The sequence below is a fragment of the Pteropus medius genome, unplaced genomic scaffold (genome assembly GCF_902729225.1).
Source record: "Pteropus medius unplaced genomic scaffold, Ma_sr-lr_union100, whole genome shotgun sequence".
In the NCBI taxonomy this organism is placed as follows: Eukaryota; Metazoa; Chordata; class Mammalia; order Chiroptera; family Pteropodidae; genus Pteropus; species Pteropus medius.
The window spans coordinates 18,692,281-18,710,022 of NW_024342471.1; the positions used below are offsets into that span (position 1 = coordinate 18,692,281).

Consider the following 17,742-nt stretch of genomic DNA (forward strand, 5'->3'; position numbering starts at 1 on the left):
TAAGCACTTACTGTGTGCCTGGCACTAACCTAGGTACTGCGGACACTTTAGTAAAAAGAAGCCGGAAACCCCTGCTGACACGGAGCATGCGCTCAAGTGGGCCAGGGGTGGGGTGGGAAAGAGGTTCTAACTGCTATGAAAAAAGTAATAAAGCAGGGAAGGGAGAAAGAACGCAGTGGGCAGAACTGTCTGTCATTTAAAAATGGATGGTGAGAAGCAGGGGAAGAACGCCAGCTTCAGAGATCTATGTTCGAATCCCAGCTCCACTATGTACTCACAACAGAGTCTTGGGCAAAGGATTTGGCCTCTCTGAGCCTCCCTGTCTTCCTGTAAGGAGGCTGCTGTGAGGAGGGCGTGGCTCGTGTGGGCTGGGTCTCTGGATAAGGGGCTTTCGTGATGGACACTAAGGCACAGGCAATAGGCTCTAGAAGTATATACGTCAAGGACCTTCTGCATCAGAAGGCCCTGGGCTGCCTCTAGAATCTTTGATTCTGTGGTCTGGAGACAGACTTGGCAATCTGAATTCTGCGTGGGTTTGCGAACTTCTGACTCTGGACTTGGGTGTGGGGATAAGGAGCCTGTGGCTGCTCCCTGATGAAGACTCACAGGTCCCCCAGAGGGGAAATACCCTTGAACATCACACAACCCAGCAATGTGCTTCCATTATGCAGATGAGGAACCAGATGATGAGAGAAGCTGAGTGACTTGCCAGAGGCCACACAGCTGGCAAGCAGCAGGCGCTAGGTTTGGGATGGTTGACAGAGAGATGGAGAAGTAACAGCCAGTTCAGGTAACAAGCAGTCGTATCCGGGGAGTGGCAGTATGATCAGAGTGAGAGCTGAATGTCATTCTGGGCATCTAGCTAATCTTTCTTGATGGGAGACAGATGCACATTTCCGTCCCATTCGAGAGTGTTAAATGACCCTCCCTGGACTCCTGCTCAGTTCATTTTTTGGAGAAACGGGAGGGAGCCTGCTCTCTGACACACTCTGACTAGCCCAGGGCAACCCAGCCTCCTGGTGAGCCTCTTCCTGCAGCCCAGAGGCCTTGCTGAACCCCCGTGTGTGTCCATGTGGGACACACACCACTGGTACTAGATGCACTGGAATCTGAATTTCTCAACCTCACTGCATAATTCAATCACCTTGGGAGATTTGAAAAATATTAATCTTTGGGTCCTACCCCCAAGGATTCTGATTTAATTAGTGTGTGTGTCAGGGGCGGGAGGCGGGGGGCTGGCACTGGGACTTTTCAAAGATCCTCATATGATTCTTACATGTAGCCAAGACTGATTTAGCTGTATGAGACATTAAATCACATTGATTCAGAGTGAGAAGGTGCTAAGCTTTGCAATTCTCCTTATAACCTTCAGACTCCCTTAAGGGGAAAGTACCAGTTTGAAGCTAATGGGATTTTAACACCTCTCCAACACACATACATCTCCCCTTTTAACCCGAGGAAAGCAGGTGTCAGGCTCCAGCACCTGGCTAGAACTTCCTAACATGATTCATGGCAAATGGTACCAATTCTCCATGATCTCAAATTTCCTCTTAAAACAACTTGATTTAAGTAAAATAAATGAATTAATTTAAAGAAGACTGTTAAGCAAATCCCTATTTTAGATATTTGCCCTGGGCCCAATGTTTGTCTATGACTCAAGCAGATCTTTTCACTTATGTCCTCCTCTGGCCACAGGGATTGGTTCAGAGATGAACACATGACCTAAATTTGTCCAATCAGAGCCAATCCTGGGATTTCGCTGGGACCGCTAGGAATGAGGGCCTCTCTTTCTGCTGGCCTTGGTGCTGGGAGGATGGAGTTTGAGAAAACACTAGCTCAGAGAGAAGAAGTGACCTGTCTGAGGCCACAGGCACTAGCAGTGGAGCTGGGATTTGAACCAGGTCCAGCTGTCGCTAAAGGTAGTGCAAATTCCAAGTAAACCATATTTCCGGTGAATTCACTGAGATCCTTCATTTTAAAACCTCCCTCAGAACTTCTGTTTCCTGGGTATAGAGTCTTCATATGTGGTGCCTGCTTGAGGAAAATTCAATAGCATTCTATAAAACATAACCCAAGTAAGTACCTTAAAAAGCTGATAGAAGACACTGTAATCATAATTCAACACATTCTGAGCACCAGAGAAGACACTTGGCTGTTTGTAAAAAAAAAAAAAAAGTGATGCCTTGTTCTTTTCAGTTTGAGACGATAAGAACCTTCTGGTTGGAGTTTCAGCTAGACATTTTAGACCATCTAATCCACTCCCCACTGAAAAAAGTGTGATATTTGCTTTCTGCCAACTGTGACTAGCCTCTGAATTCATTCATCCATCCATTCAATCAACACAATTTTATGAAGTGCTTACACAGAGGTAGCCACGAAACACAGTAGATGAGCCCTACCATATGGGAGCTGGCAGTCCACTTGGGGTGGGGGCAGGTAGGTAGTAAAATAATTGTTTAAATAGATGTGAAATTATAATGAGGAAAAGGGCCCTCCGAGAGAAGCGCAGAGAACTTTGAAAAGCATAACTGGGGATTTGACCTATTCGGAGATTAGAGATAGCTTTCTGGAGAAGGTGGTATTCGATCTGGGAGCTTCGGGACCGCAGGCAATAACTGGATAAAGAAGAGAAAACAAGCTTTCCAGGCAGAGGGAACAGCATGTGCAAAAGCCCGAAGCAGGACTGCATGTAGCAAGTACGAGATCGGCGGGCTGCGCACAGGAAGCCGAGATCATCGTGGTGGGAGACGAGGTCAGAGAGCTGGGGGGCCTCGCCACATGGAGCCTTGCAGGCACTGGGAAGAGACCTACCCCTTCTCCCCATGTCATTCTCTAGCAAATTTATGAAATAAGAGGAAGACAAGAAAATACCTACAAAATCGGGATTGTTTAATAACTCGAGGAATTCGAATTACTTAAGGAGAAAAGGGAGAAGAGCAAAAAGAGGAAGGCGAGAGCCTAAGAATAAAAGGAAGAATCCAGGGAGGGAAAAGCGGCAGAGAGAAGAGGAGAGAGGGGTGCTGGTTCAGCGCCTGGGCTCGGGGGTGCCTGGCTTCAAACACCACCCTGCCATCTCTTAGCTGTATCCTCGCATGTGTTACTCAGCGTTTCTGAGGCTCAGTTTCCTCATCTGTAAAATGAGGATAACAACGGCATTCTTCTCATAGAGCACTTCAGGGCTAAATGAGTTAATGCCTGCACAGAGCGGCATATGAGTGTCAGCTATGCGTCATCAGAGAAATAGGCTGGGTTGTGCCCTCTAAACTCCTCAGAGTCCCCAGGGAGGCCCCGGGCTCAGCTCTGGTAGCTGGAGGGTGAGCAGTAACTGAGGGATAGAAGGCCCACAGTGTTGGGCTAGTATGAGACAGGCTTTGGAGGGCAGGGAAGAAATCTCCCTGGGAGACCCAAGCTCCTCCTCTCTTGAATGAGAATGTCTCATATGTAGGAGGGGAGCCAGATTCTGCCTTTTTTCTGAGTGAAAAGGAAGGGGCTCTGGCCACCACCCTCATAAGGAACCTCCAGTATAGGGAAGATTATTCCCACAGTGATGAACGCCGGAATCCAAAAGCCATGACCAAAGGGGTCTAATGATAAATTCTTGGAAGAAATATCAGGGCCCATCAGGAGGCGAATGACATCAAATTTGAGAAGTCAAGGGAAGGGTGTTTAAGCAGAGTCCTAAAAGATGAGTTAGGAGGCCAAGGGGGCCAGCGTAGGGGCTGCAAGATTGTTCTAGTCAGCATAGCATGTGCAAAGGCCCTGAGGCGAGATCCAGAACGAGAGTCTGAGGATCTGAGAAAGGAGATCGGGAGCCATATGACATGTGTGTAATATGAAGGTGGGCGATAGTTCTTACAGCCTCTTAGTAGCCAGATAAAGACTTTGGAAGTTATCCCGAGAGCCATTAGAAGCCATGAGAGGATAACGCCCGCCTCTGCTGCCTCTTCCCCCCACCCCCATCCCAAAACTCTGCACAGGTAAAGTGGATGAGACTGGAGGTGGGCTCTGCATGGTGTGATTCGAGAGGTTGGAAAACTCTCTAAAACCATATCCGAAGGAGCAACATTCATTCATTCCTTGATTCAACAAATTCTTTAGTAACTGCCATATGCTAGGCATGGTTTTAATACTGGGAAGATAGCAGTAAAACTTGACCAAGTCCCTCAAGGAGCTTTTAATGAGTGCGATGACACAGACAAGAGCCAGATAAATATATAATATACAAGGCGGTGAGAAGGGCTATGAAAGAAGAAAGTAAAGGTAAAGGAACGGAGCGCGAAGGTTGGGAGGAGCGGGGCGTGCTATGACCACTTACTGGGGGAAGTGGCCCAGCAGATCTGCCACCTCCTTCTCACTGAGTGCCCATTATTTGTACCACTATAAGTAGAGTTTAAAGATGATTTTTTAGCACCTCTCCAACCCACGATCAATAAAGTTCCCTCTCCAGTTGGCACCAAAAATGCATTTGTGGTGACCGCAGGACCAGCAAACTGTTCCGCTTCCCCACGTGTCGAGGCTAGCCACACATCTCCCAGGCTGGGTAGCCACAAGCCCTTGGCACTCTGTTATAATCCTTGCCTGACACTGTTTGCCCTTCTCTGGATAATAGGGTGGTGAGATTATCCAGGTGTCTCCCTGGGCTTGGCAGGGCTGCATCCCTGGGCCTGCTCCGGGTCAGCCAGCAAGAAAAAGTGGATTTAAGCGGAGCTGACAATAGGCTCAAGGGTCTTTGGCAGGGGTGGGGCAGGGGAGCCATTCTTCAGCTGCCTTCTTGAGGATCATGTCACCTCTACCAGCACTTCCCGAGTGGACGGGTGTCAGAAACGATAAGAAAAAGAGGCATAAGTAACAGAATCCCGCTGGCTAAATAGAGGTCTGGGGACCTCCTGTGGTTTGCATTTCTTCAGGAACTGCTGCCAAGAGGGTGGATGATGAAGCGTTAATGACACATAAAGGATGAGACCCACAAAATAACGAATTGGGAACAAGAGTTCTGACTCCAAACATCAGTGTTCCAAATGTGCCTGCCAGAATTCCAATCATGAACACCACAGAAGTATTCTGACCTTGAACCTCAGAATTCCGACTCTGAACATGAGTTCCAGCCTGGAACATCGACATTCCGACCTTGTCTGCTAGAGTTTCGATCACGAGTAGTGAAGCTCTAGACACATACTCCTTGGTTCCAATTACAGATTGGAGGATTCTGACAATGGATGGCAGTCCTCTGACCTTGAACTCCTGAGTCATGACCTTGAATGGCAGTGCTCCAACAGTGAACATCCTAGCAGTGATCTTAAGCGGCAGATTCCAACCTTGAACACCAGAATTCCAATCCTGGGCACCCTAATCTCTAAATTTCTGAACACTCAAGCTTTCCGGCCTGAATTTGTAGAGCTGACAACACTCCACAAGAACATAAAGTTTAATTCTATGCAATAGACTCTTCCACAGTCTCACAGCCCCTGGAAATAAGCCAAATGCTCAGATGAGGAGGAGGAAGAGGAAGATAAAGATAATAATAAAAATAATACCAGCTTACATTTGTTGCACGTCCGGCACTTTGCTGAGCACTTTACATCTTCATCGCATTCAATCCTCCGGACACCCAGGGAATTTATTATTCCCGTTTTACAGACGAGGAACCTGAGTGAGGCTCAGGGCCGGTCTGGTTTGCTGACTCGGTATCCAGTATTTCTTCTAACCACAGCAGCAGCTTTTTATCCCTGCTCTGATTGGAGACTGAGTAGAGAAACGTTAGACCCTATTAGCTAATAAGTTAGAGATTTACCCATGAATTTCCCTGACTTGTGTTGTTGTCTACCAGGCGTGAGCTGCCTTGGGTTTTGGAGCCAAGTCCCAGCTGGGTGGAACGGTCATTCATTCGACAAAGACTTGCCATGCTGTGCTGTGCTTAATGCCAAGAGTAAGGAGAGGGGACGGGGTCCTGTTGCTTCGTCATCCAAGCTCTACCCTCTTCATCTCCCGCTTCCAGATGGGAGGGTCTCAGAGGCAAGAGATGATCCCTCCTCCCATTTCTAGCCATCCAAAGGCTCCGTGCTTCAAAAAACTAGACCCCCCAGATCTGAATGTGGTCCTCAGACCTGTTCTGTTTGGCCTACTCAAAGGTTTTTAATTTTTAAAAAGTATTTGCCAACATTGAAAAATGGGCTATCTCACATGAAAATTAAAATTATCAGCAGGGCCCAGAACCTAGCCTGGAGCTGCATAGCAGCTGACTCTTTAGATGGGGGTGTGTGCCCCAGTCCACCATAGTCCCCCTCACCCGCTGCTGCCTTCTTGACACTAAGGCTGAGTGTCGACTGGCTTCCTTATTGAACTAGCCCTACTGTAGTTCTTCTATCCAACTACTTCACATTCACTTATTCACACCACTCACCTGGCCCCTGTAGCCATCTGAGTGTGAAGCCCCTGCTCTGGCCTCTGTGTCCCCTTGATAGGGAGCTTGAGGAGGCCCTTTTTCCTTGACAGATTTTCCAGGATTCAGGGACCTTCTACTCCTCACGGATAGGCCTTCTGAGTCATTCTTCCTAGAGGGTGGGGCCAGTTTCACAAGAGGGCAACCTGCATAGCCACGCAGGGCCCTTGCATAGAAAGGCTGCACACGTGGTTTAATACTCTGCTGATACTGTTTGGAAATTCTTATGAATTTTTGAACAAGGGGCTGCATTTTCATTTTGTACTGTACCTTCACAAATTCTGTTGCTGGCCCTGCCAGTGCATCACTCAGTAATTAGGGGCACCCATCATACACACATACACACACGCGCACGTACCATGGATTTCTCAATCTGTCTGGAAAACCACCTGTTTAGATTGGCTTATTTTTCCAGTCATGAGGCCAGTAAGCAGTGGGGGTTAGGGGCAACAACCTGGAGGGAGAGGGAGGAGATTAGGGTGCTGGCGTGGGGTTGCATTTGCACAGAGCCTTATGGGAGGAGTGTGATAGAGACTAGGCAGAGGGTTGGAGAAGGGTCTAAGCCAACTCCCCACCCCCGACTCCAGCTACTCCTAGGCACAGTCCTTGCATGAAGCGATTGAGCAAGTAAGGTGTCATCGGAGGCCAGATTAAGGCAAAGTTTGGGGTAGACACTCTTTCTTCTCTCCCTCTTGAGAAAAGGAAGAAAGAAGGAAAACCAACAGCATGAATGAAGTATCTGTGCTTGGCTGCACAGTGCTGGTCACTGACACAGATGAGTGCATCTGTGTTTCCTGCTTGGCAAAGTTACCACGCTCATTTTCCGGCTGAGGAAATTGAGGCCCACAGACATGGAGGGTCTCTCTCATAGCTCATATGTGGCAGTGTTGGGATTATGAACCCAGACCTCCAGAGTTCTTTCCACATATCCTACCAGGAAGATGGCATATGAGAGGAGGGAAAACACTGGTGAAGGGGAAGGGAAGGATGCCTGTCTCAAGTGGGCCCAATCTCATAATAAACCAGAGAGACATTTTATCACAGAAAGAGGCCACCAAGTCCAAACTGATCATTCAGTGTCAGGGAGAGCCTTTCTGAAGACGCGACACATGAGCTGAGATCTGAAGGATGAGCTGGCATTGCAAGATATGGAGCCAGAGGCCCAGAGAGGATAAGCAATTTGCTCAAGGTCACACAGCTAGCTCGTGCCTGCCCTTCCTCTCTCTGGCCCTCCAATGGACACAATCTAACAAAGCCCCTTCTCTACGTCAGGCTCTGAGGTGACTTTAGAACACAGGTCTGCAAACTTTTCCTGTGAATGTTGTTGTTACTCGAAGCAGCCTTAGATAATAGGTAAATGGATGTGGCAGATATACCAATAAAACTATTTATAAACCAGGCAGCCCACCCACCCTGTTTTAGAGCACAGGAAAGAGCAAAGTGCAGTCCTAGTGCTTGAGAACATCCTGCTTCAGTTGGGGAGATGAAACAAGTTGGGAAGAAAATCAAATACAAGAGAGAGCATGCTAAATGGTGCAGGAGAGGTAGAAACAGAGAATTTGAGGAAGAAAGATCATTTCTGCGGCTCAGGAAGGAGAGAAATCAAGTTCACATTCTCAGAAAGGGTCATCTCCGTTGAGAGGCCCTCTTCGACCATGCCCTGGTCTTCGCCATCACAACACCTTGCTTCTTTCTTTCTCGGCATACATATTACACCACGTGATTATGATTATTCTTTCACTTAATTTGTTATTTGTTTAATGCCTAGCTCCTTCCTTTAGGCTGTAAGCTCCCTATTGTGGATTATTGAATTATTTTTTTGCCAGCTTACATTTATTCTCCCCACTCACCATCTCTTTCCCATTCTTCCTCATCCCAGCTCCAGCCATTGACATATGATCCAGACCCAGCTAAGTGGTTAGCTCAGGGATGGGCCAAGGACAATCAACCCCGGGATTTTGCTGGAACTATTGTGAAAGAGACTTGCTTTTTCCCAAGGATAGGAGCTTGGAGATGCTGGAGTCTATCTTTCCAGCCATGTTGGTACAACCTGCTGAGAGCCAACACAGAGAAGAGAGCTTAGAGATATGAGAGACAAAGTCTTGATGACTTAAGCCCCTGGACTCACCCTTACCTGAAGCCTTCCCTAACCAAGGACTTTTCAATTATATATATGTATATGTATACTTTGCTTAAGTCCATTCGAGCTTCATTTTTGGCACCTGCAACCGAGAGAATCCTGAATAATGATAAGTGCTTCTCAAGCACCCAGCGTGGTGCCTGGCATATAGTAACCTGCAATAAATGTTGGTCGTACAAACAACAAGTGGCATTGAAGCAGGACCTCAAAACATGTACATATGCCCACATTAAGTTATAAGGGCCAGAGAGGCCTAAAAAGGATGCTAACTTGGAAACCAAAAACATTGTCCCAGGAATTGGAGGGAGCGACTGAATCAAACTGCGGTTAGTATTTCAAGGAACAATAAAGGATGCGTAAATTTATCGAAAGCATAGGAGATAAAAGAAAATTGATCCATTCAAAGAAACAGTGGGACTTCCAGACACGATAAGCTAATGGAAGGCTGGTTCAACATCATCATCTTATCTCCGCCTTTCTTTTAGCTCCTCACATGCCCCTGGCAAGGCGATCATGGGCTGCCTGCCTCTTTGATACAATTCTGTCTTCAAGGACTCGAAGAGGCAATGTTGGCCAAGGTCAAGGGGCCCAAGGATCATGCAGGCCTTGGAAAGACTCGCGGATAGGCCCTAGATAGCAATTAGTGAAATATAGTGGTCTATGTTTAGAATCTGATTCCAGGTTCATTACCTGGTGGATGTGAGTGATGGTGTGGAATTGGCAAATGGTAACATTATTCTCTCAAAGACAGCATCTGCTGGCCAGGCCATGGTGGGCAATTATAGGGGAGACCAGCTTTGCTGTAGAGCAAAAATGGAGCAGTCAGCACGTGAGGGAACACCTCAGGTGTCTAATTTATTCATGTTTCCTTGCTGTGAATGAAAGGCAGGAGGTCACTTCTTGCTGGCACAGGAAGTATGGGGATGGTAGTGGGCAGGTAGAGACAAGGACGGTGAGAGGAAATGGAGAAGTATACTGGGGGACCCTTGCTTTGTAAGGAAGGCCCCCTCTGATCAGTCATCATAAGATCATACGAATTTGCCCATTTATTCACTCACCAAATGTTTACTAACACTTAACTGCAACAACAATAGTTGACTTGTACTGAATACTTGCTAAGTACCAGGTACGGTACTGCTCTGAGTGCTTCATACAGAATTGATTGTTGTGAGGGTCCTTGAATTATGCAACAGGAAATTGATTGGCCAAGTTAAGTCATTCACCTAAGGACACACAGCTCAAAAATGACTGAGCTGAAATTTGAACTCGGGCAGCCAGGGTGCAGAGCCTGCTCTCTTAAGCATCCCTGTCTCTCTACGAGCCAGTCCTGGCATCCATGGAACATCCCACAAACTAATCTTCGCAGTGTCTTGTATGAGGAAGTTCTGAATTTCAGATTTCCAGGCCATAGAGGGGAGAGCAGTCAGTCCTGCCTGAAGGAGGTACGGGTGGTGGAGGAAAGAAGAAGCTGAGCCTGGAAGGGTGGAGAAAGAAAGGCTGCAGGCAGACAAGAGGAAAAAGGGGGTTCAAGGCAGAGGAACCAGCTTGGGCAAAGGTGTGGAGCAGGACTGGGGAAGGATGGAGTATTCGAGGAATGCGAAAAGTTGGATGTGGTGGGAGCAGAGGGTACCATGGAGAGAGGAGGGTAGGAGATGAAGGAGGAGAGTTTAGCTGGGGCCTTGAAGGTCAGGCTGATGAGTACGGACTTTATCCTGGGGACAGTGGGAACCATGGATGGATTTTAGAAAGGGGATGATTAACATGAATAGAGTATCCTGGAGAAAGATGGCTCTGGTCCCCTGCAGAAGGTGGACTGGAGGGGGAAGCCTGAAGACAGGGAGGCCAGTGCAGAGGCTCAGGGGCTCAGAGGAAAGGCCGAAGTCCGACAGCAACAGCAAGGTCACCCCTCTGATCTTACCTCCCTAGCTCCTCCTCTGGCTCACTCTGCTCTGGCCACACTGGTCACCTGGCTGTCGACTGCCCTAGACATGCTCCTGCCTCAGGGCCTTAGTACGTGCCGTTTTCTCCACCAGGAACACTCTTGCCCGATAGTCTACATGCCCCCGCTTTCCCCTTCCTGCAGGTCTCTGCTTATTCGGCACCTTCTTGGTGAGGCCTCTCCTGACCACTCACCTGGTTACACCCCTCACCTGCTGACCTTTCTTCATGGCACCTATCAGCAATCAAAATATTATGTTGTTATTCGATCTTGTCATTTCATCCGTAACTACTTCAGTATGTATATCTAAAAGGTAAATATGTTTAAACATAATCACAATAGCATTATCACACCTAAAAAACCAGCACCGATTCCTCAGTTACATCAAATATCCCGTTAGCATTCATCTTCCCCTGACTAGCTCATAATTTCTCTTTCACAGTCTCCTTGCCACAGTCAACATCTCTATTAGTTTTTTGTGAATCATCTCACTCTCTCCGCCGAAATATCAGTGCCGTGAGAACTGGAGTCTTTGTTTTGTTCTCTGCTGTGTCCCCAGCATACAGCCTAGGGCTTGGCACACAGTAGATGTTCCATAAATCTTATCGAATGAACGAACACATCCATATAAGAGTTTTTAACTTTCAAGTCTCAATGTTTAGGTCTGTGATCCATTTCGAGTTAATTTTCGTATGTAGTGTGAGGTAAGGGAATAACTTCATTCTTTTGCATGTGAATATCTAGTTTTAAGAGCACCATTTGCTCCCCTGGGTGACTGACTCAGCATGGGGAGGAAGGGGGCGAGAAGTCCAGTCACTGAGGATGGCCCTGGGGTCGTGAGGGTCAGAGGCCCTAACACGCAGGTCTTTGGTTGGTTCTTCTGGAACCAGATCCTAAGGCAGGGATGCAAAGACAGGTGGCTTATGGGGGGAGTGATCCCAGAAAACATGAAGGGGAAAGGGAATGTGAGACAGAGAAGGGAAAGAGGCCAAACAGGGTGAATTATCAAGCCAGGAACCACTGGGGCAGTTGTGACTTAATTCTGTGGAACTCTGGGGGCTGGTGTAGGCCATGCACCTCTGAGTTACACCCCACCCAGGGGTTAGGGAGCAGGGGTGTTTATATACCTCCTCCTATCAGTTGATAGTTGCAAACTGCTCCAGGCAGGCCATTAGCTCCCTGTCTTACTGGACTCTGCTGGCCAGAGGAGGCTTCTAGGCAAAGAACTGTGGGTGCTGGCAGCTGGAAGTTGGGCTAGCTACACTGAAATGATAAGAGCTGAAAGGACACTGACCACACCTCCTTTCTCATGGTCGAGTCCCTGTTCTGCCCAATTGCTTGTGTGACTTTAAGCTAATTATGTAACCTCCCCTTACAATGATCATGTATCATTTTACAACAATATATTTTTTAAAAAGGAGCTTATTTATCTGGCAGGAGTGTCAGGAGGATTAAATGAGACACTAACAATTAAAAATAACAACAAAACCTTCACAGTTGAGGGCCTTCTATGTGCCAAACCCTCTTTAAAGTGCTCTGCGTGCATTAACTCATTTAATTCTGGTAGCAATTCAATGAGGCAGGTACTGCTATTCCTCCCATTTTATGAGTGAAGGCACCGGGGCACAGGGAGGTGCAGTAATTTGCCCCAAATCACATGTTTAGTGAGTAGAGGAGACAGACTTTGAACCTGGGCAATCCAGCTCTAAAATCAGGGCTTCTATGCGTGACGCTATTTGGATAGAAGTACAGGAAGTGCTGGGTATAGGGTTGGTGCTTAATGCATGCTCGTTCTCCTTCGCTTCATTATGCTTTGGCCAAGCTGCTCCTTTGGCCATCACTTTTCCCTCCTACGTGTTTCCACATTCTCTAGCCTATCATAGCCTTTCAAACTCCCTGAGAGACCAAGGTATGATCTTGGTCAGGCTTCCTGGAGGAATGGAAAGATCCCCGAGCCTCGATGAGGGTAACAATACGGTCAGAAAGGTCTGGAAATAGACCTTTCCAGAAAGTCCCTGATCTTTCACCAACTTGTGAGACTCAGGCAAGTCCTTAAAGCATCCTCCACGTTTCCCTTTAGCAAATTGGGATACTGGATTACGAAGTACGGCTTCAACGCTTTACATGCACCATCATACTTAATCCTCCAGGCACCCCTGTGAGGTGGGTTTTATTATCATCCTCGTTCACAGACTAGAAAATAAAAGCTACGGGAGAGGAAGTGACTTGCCCAAAGTCCAGAGCTAGGAAACGGCAGGGCTGGGATTCAAACCCAGTCCTGTGTGACCCCACAGCCAGGATTCTGAATCTCTGGTAAGTTGTCTCCCAGGAATAAACATAAGCATCCACGAAGACCAAGTCAGGTCCAGCTAAGCCACAGCCAGGTGACTCATAACACTGAGGAGCCCCATGAATTCCGAGTTGGTTTCCCTCCTTTTTTTCAATGACAATGCATGAATTCCCCTGGCTCAGATCAAGGAGACAGAAGCATTATCACACTAAACATGAAGTCCGAAAGGGACAGGCAGTGACCCTACAAACAACACTGCAGTAGGAGCTGTTGCCAACCAAGGGGGCGGCTAGAATAACGGAATTCGGCGATGACACTAATAATTGCTATTGTCATTTACTGAATGTTTATCGTGGGCTGGGCACTGGGCAAAGCTGCTTCTGCAGATTGTCTTCTAATGGCCCTACATGATGAGCTCCATTTCCTAGATGAAGAAATCGAGACTCAGAGAAGGAAAGGAATTTGCCCAGGGTCATATTCCTGGTAAGGGTGGAGCTGAGAAATGAACCACATCTGTTGGACTCCAGAGTTGATTCTTAATCAGATCTATAGTGGGCCAAATACTGACCACTGTCCCTAAATAAAAAATACCCCCTCTTTTGAATATAATACTAACGATAATTCACATGTAGAAAGTATTTTCCATTTGCAAATTACGTTTACACCTGGAATCTCATTGAATCATCAAAACAGCCTGAAGAGGTGGGCACTGTTCTGCAGATGAGCTCACTGAAGCTCAGAGAGCTTGAATGACTCCAGGATTAAGAAACAGAAGCTTGGGAACCAGACCAACCAGGGTTCAAACTCTGGCTCTGCCATTTTCATTCCTTCAATAAATATTTACTGAGCACTTAGCTGCATGAGCTCTGGCAAGTGACTTCATCTCTCAGAGCCTCCATTTCCTCTTTGTAAGAGTCTTCGCACCACTCATCAAGTCCATTCCCTCCCTCACCTTAAATTGCCAGACACTCACTTTCCCATGTTTCCCTGCAGCTAGAGCATGGGCATGTGACCTGATCCTGGCCAATGAGATTCAAAAAGAAATCTGCTATGGGGGCTCAGGGGAAAGATTTATCTCTCAGGAAAAACGTGGCACATAGGAAGAAATGTCCCTCTTCATTGGTTGGATATCATGTGTCTACATGTAAAAGCTGGAACTGGGAAGCCATTTTGTGATATGTGACACCAAGCCACCTTCGGGAGTTGGAGAGACAGTAGGATGGAAAGAATCTAGAATCCTGGTGGCATCACGGAGCCATTAACCGGAAACCAGCTACCTTGGAACTTCCTGTTAAGTGAGATGATACATCTTCCTCCGTATAGAGGCCGCTTTGAGTTTTCTATTCTGTTACTTGCAGCCCAAACTGGCAGACTATTTGGATTGTTGAAGGAACTTCAAAGAGATAGTGGATGCAAAGCTGCACTAATCAGTGCCTGGCACAGTAGATAGCAGCTTCTCTGGAAATTAGGGCATCAACTTAGGGCCTGACTGTTCCAGGGAACGCAGATACTCCTAGCCTAGCAGATTGGTTCCCGCTCTCCCCTGAGAAAAGCCTGTAGTTTTCCGAGAAAGAGGAACCCCAGTGATGGCCCAGCACTGAAACCCTGTCACTTTGTTGGGGCTGACCCCAGCTTCCAAACAAGAATCAATCACACTGCATTTTGCCTAATGGATTTTGATTTTTCACTCCCCTGATGGTAAAGGCGAGGGCCTGTGCTTTGGTTTGTCTCTGCGTTGCCAGAACATCCCATCAATTATTAACAGCGTCAGCTCAGCCTCCCAGTACTGCTATCGGGAGGCAAGGGTTTGCCGCAACTCAGCCCACCCAGCCATAGAGAACGGACTCTGCTCCTTATTATTTATAACAATAAACCCCATCTACTATGCACTAGGCACCGTGCTAAAGTTTGACAAACATGATTTCATGATGACCCTTCAAGGAAGGCTTTTTATCTATCTCCATTTTACAGGTGGGAAGCTGGGGCTTGGAGAGTTGAAGAACTTGCCTAAGGCCAGAAGCTGGAGAGGGTGGTGGAGCTGGGCCTGAAACCCAGGTCTGTCCTTGCTCTTAAACATATGAGATGTGGCCATTTTTTTAATCTCGCAACCACCCAGAAACGATCCTCCATTTTACCCGCTGCTTCTGTGGCATCTGAGAAGTTTCCATGGGCCTCGCTGTCTGACAAGTAAGGCATCCAAATTGGGGAGATGGTATTGGTGGTATAGTGGTGAGCATAGCCGCTTTCCAAATTTGGGGGATGGGTGGGGTGAGATGAGCAAAGCACGGATGATCGAAGGAGGCCAGAGGCCCAGGGAACTGGGTTGCAAGTGGGCAGTGAGGATGAAGTGACAGATCCCCAAACCCTGAGATACAGTGACTGGCTGATTGCTTGATCCATTCATTCATTCTACATGTAGTTATTTGAGTTCCTCTGTGCCAGGCACCGTGATGGGTGCTCGGAACAGAGCAGTGAATACAACTGATGGCGCTCATATTCTTGTGGGAGAGAGACAGAGAAACAAAAGGAAGCAGATATGATTTCAGACGGTGCTTAAAGCCTATGCAGGAAAGATACTGCACAATACGACAGAGACTAAAGGGAAGGAGGTTGTTTTACACAGGGCTCAGGAAAGGTGTCTCTGAGGAGGGGATATCTGGGCAGGGGGGAATGAGGAGAAGAGGCTGGCCATGAGACAATCTGAGAAAGAACATTCTAGGCAGCAGGAAGAGCAAGTGCAAAGGTCCTGCGGTAGGATACAGCCTAATCTGTTTAGGAACTAGCGAGGAGGCCAGTGGGGCTGGAGCAAGAGAACTCAAGGAGAGTAGAAGAAATCAACTCTGAGAGGTCATGGGCTCGATTCAAGCAGGGGCTGGTATGCTATGTGAAGGTTTGGATTTTATCCTGCGTGTCATGGGAAACCTCTGGAGGATTTTAAGCAGGTGAATAATGTGATTCAATTTACATTTTGCAAAGCTCATTGTGGCTGCTGTGTAGGCAGTGGATTGCAGGGGGCATCAGGGGCTTCAAAATCACACTTGAGTTTGAATTTCTGGCTACTCCTGTGTTTCCTGCTCTGTAACCTCTCCGAGCTTGAGAAAGGCGGGATAAAATAGAGAATTGGCACAAGGATTAATTGCATTGTTAGACTTCATACACAGTAGATGTTTGATCAATGGCGGTCGGGATTTCTATACAGAGGGTCAATGAGCCTGTCTTCCAATTCCAGCTCTAGAGACAGAATATCCCAGATCGCCCATTTGCCAGGAATGTGTACCGGTTGAGCCTGGGATCACAGAGAGGTCATGAAGCTCATCCTCGCTAGTGGATTAACTAACCCCAGGGAGAGATGAGCTGTTTATTTCCAAACAGCATCTTTTGCAAGCCTGAACTCCCTGTCTTGCCCCACGTCAGCACAAACACTGTACTTTGCTTCTTCTCTAGGAGGGTGGCCCTTTCCTTCCCTGCCCCTCAATCCTACATCTTAGGGGACAGGACAGGGAGGAGGGAGAGTCATGATGGACCTACACATGGGCAGGAACCCATGTCAGGCCTGGAAATAGCAAAATAAGTCTGTTGATCCTAAGCCGGTTAAGGGTGAATGACTCTATCTTAAGAGAGAGGCTTTTTGGACACGAAACCTGGGGCAGGATTATGGCCAGAAGCAGCCCACAGCCTCAGAAGAGAAAATCAGGCCTAGGAATCTGTGTCCTCTTTAGGGTTGACAGAGAAGAGAGAAAACCTGCAGGCCTCCCTCCACCCTCCTACCAGCCAGCCCCTCCTGCATCTACTCTCAAAGGCCTCCCCTCTGGTGGTCAGATCTGGGGAAAGGACCCCACAGGGTTCCCTTCAGACCCAGCCCTGCAGGTGAGCCTTCAGTGAAGAGCTAACTAGGGCAGGGGGATCCTGCAATGGGAGGCCAGGCTGGATGGAGGCTGCCCTAGCTAATCCATCATGGCTGGCATGTAGGCTTCCTCCTCCCTCTTCTTTTTCTCATGAGTACACTGACCTACTCCCCCCCAATCCCCTTTTTTTGGCTCTGTTCTCAGAGAGCGAGTTATGTTCAACATGTCTCTCCCAAGTTGGTCTTCCTGGATTCCGACATTAACACCTCTCTTTTCTAGGCTCCCCCTGGGCCCCACATGACCTCTTTTAGAGCGCTGAACACAGTGTTGTCACTTATCCTGACACCTAGCATGTTGGCCATTTGAAGACAGGCCCCATCTTTCTGAGGCATTCCTAAAACCCAGCCTGACACAGAGAAGTTGCTCATCAACCAGCGACTTCCGATCCTGGCCTGGCCCCCACCCAAAGCCTCTTTCAGTCCCTTATAGCTTCTGCCTTTACCCAGCAGCACACAGGACTCCCTGGGCCACCTGGTGTGATCAAACTCGTTCCTGCCGCCTTCTCCTGCTTCATTTTTCACATTGCCTCATTTTTCTCTCCTATTTCGAAATTTACATTCTCTTCTGACAGCCAAAGCATCTTTACAAGCGGCATCAAACCATGCTTGGAATAAACTCACCAAATAAATAAAGAACAAACCAGGGGTGACCCTTCACCCACAAGCATCCACAGCCAGCCGCATGCGTCATGTGTGCACACACCCACCTCTGAGTCCCTTTGCCTCATTTTTCTTACTTATGTTAAAACTGCCTGACAGTATCTCAATGTCTTTAAGCAAGTCTGTAAGCTGCTTCCATTCTCTCCTCGGGGCAAATGGGTTAAAAATACAAGGATAAGTATTAAAAATCGCAGGGTGACACCCCCTCTATCCTCAGCCTGAGACTTTTCAAGGGACCATTATGTAGAATAGACCAGACTCAACTCTACTCCATCCCAAGGCTTCGTTGCATCTCTGTGCTCTTCCTTATTTGCAATGTCCTTCCTCTCGTTGTGGGTTTTTGTCTCTGTAAATCCTTTTCTCTAACAAA

The 17,742-nt window shown here is 47.6% G+C and overlaps 1 protein-coding gene across 1 annotated transcript in view; it reads right to left on the reverse strand.

The window, feature by feature from the left end:
* KCNB1 (potassium voltage-gated channel subfamily B member 1) overlaps positions 1–17,742 on the reverse strand; it is an 83,263-nt gene that overhangs the window by 63,261 nt on the left and 2,260 nt on the right. The window lies entirely within an intron of this gene.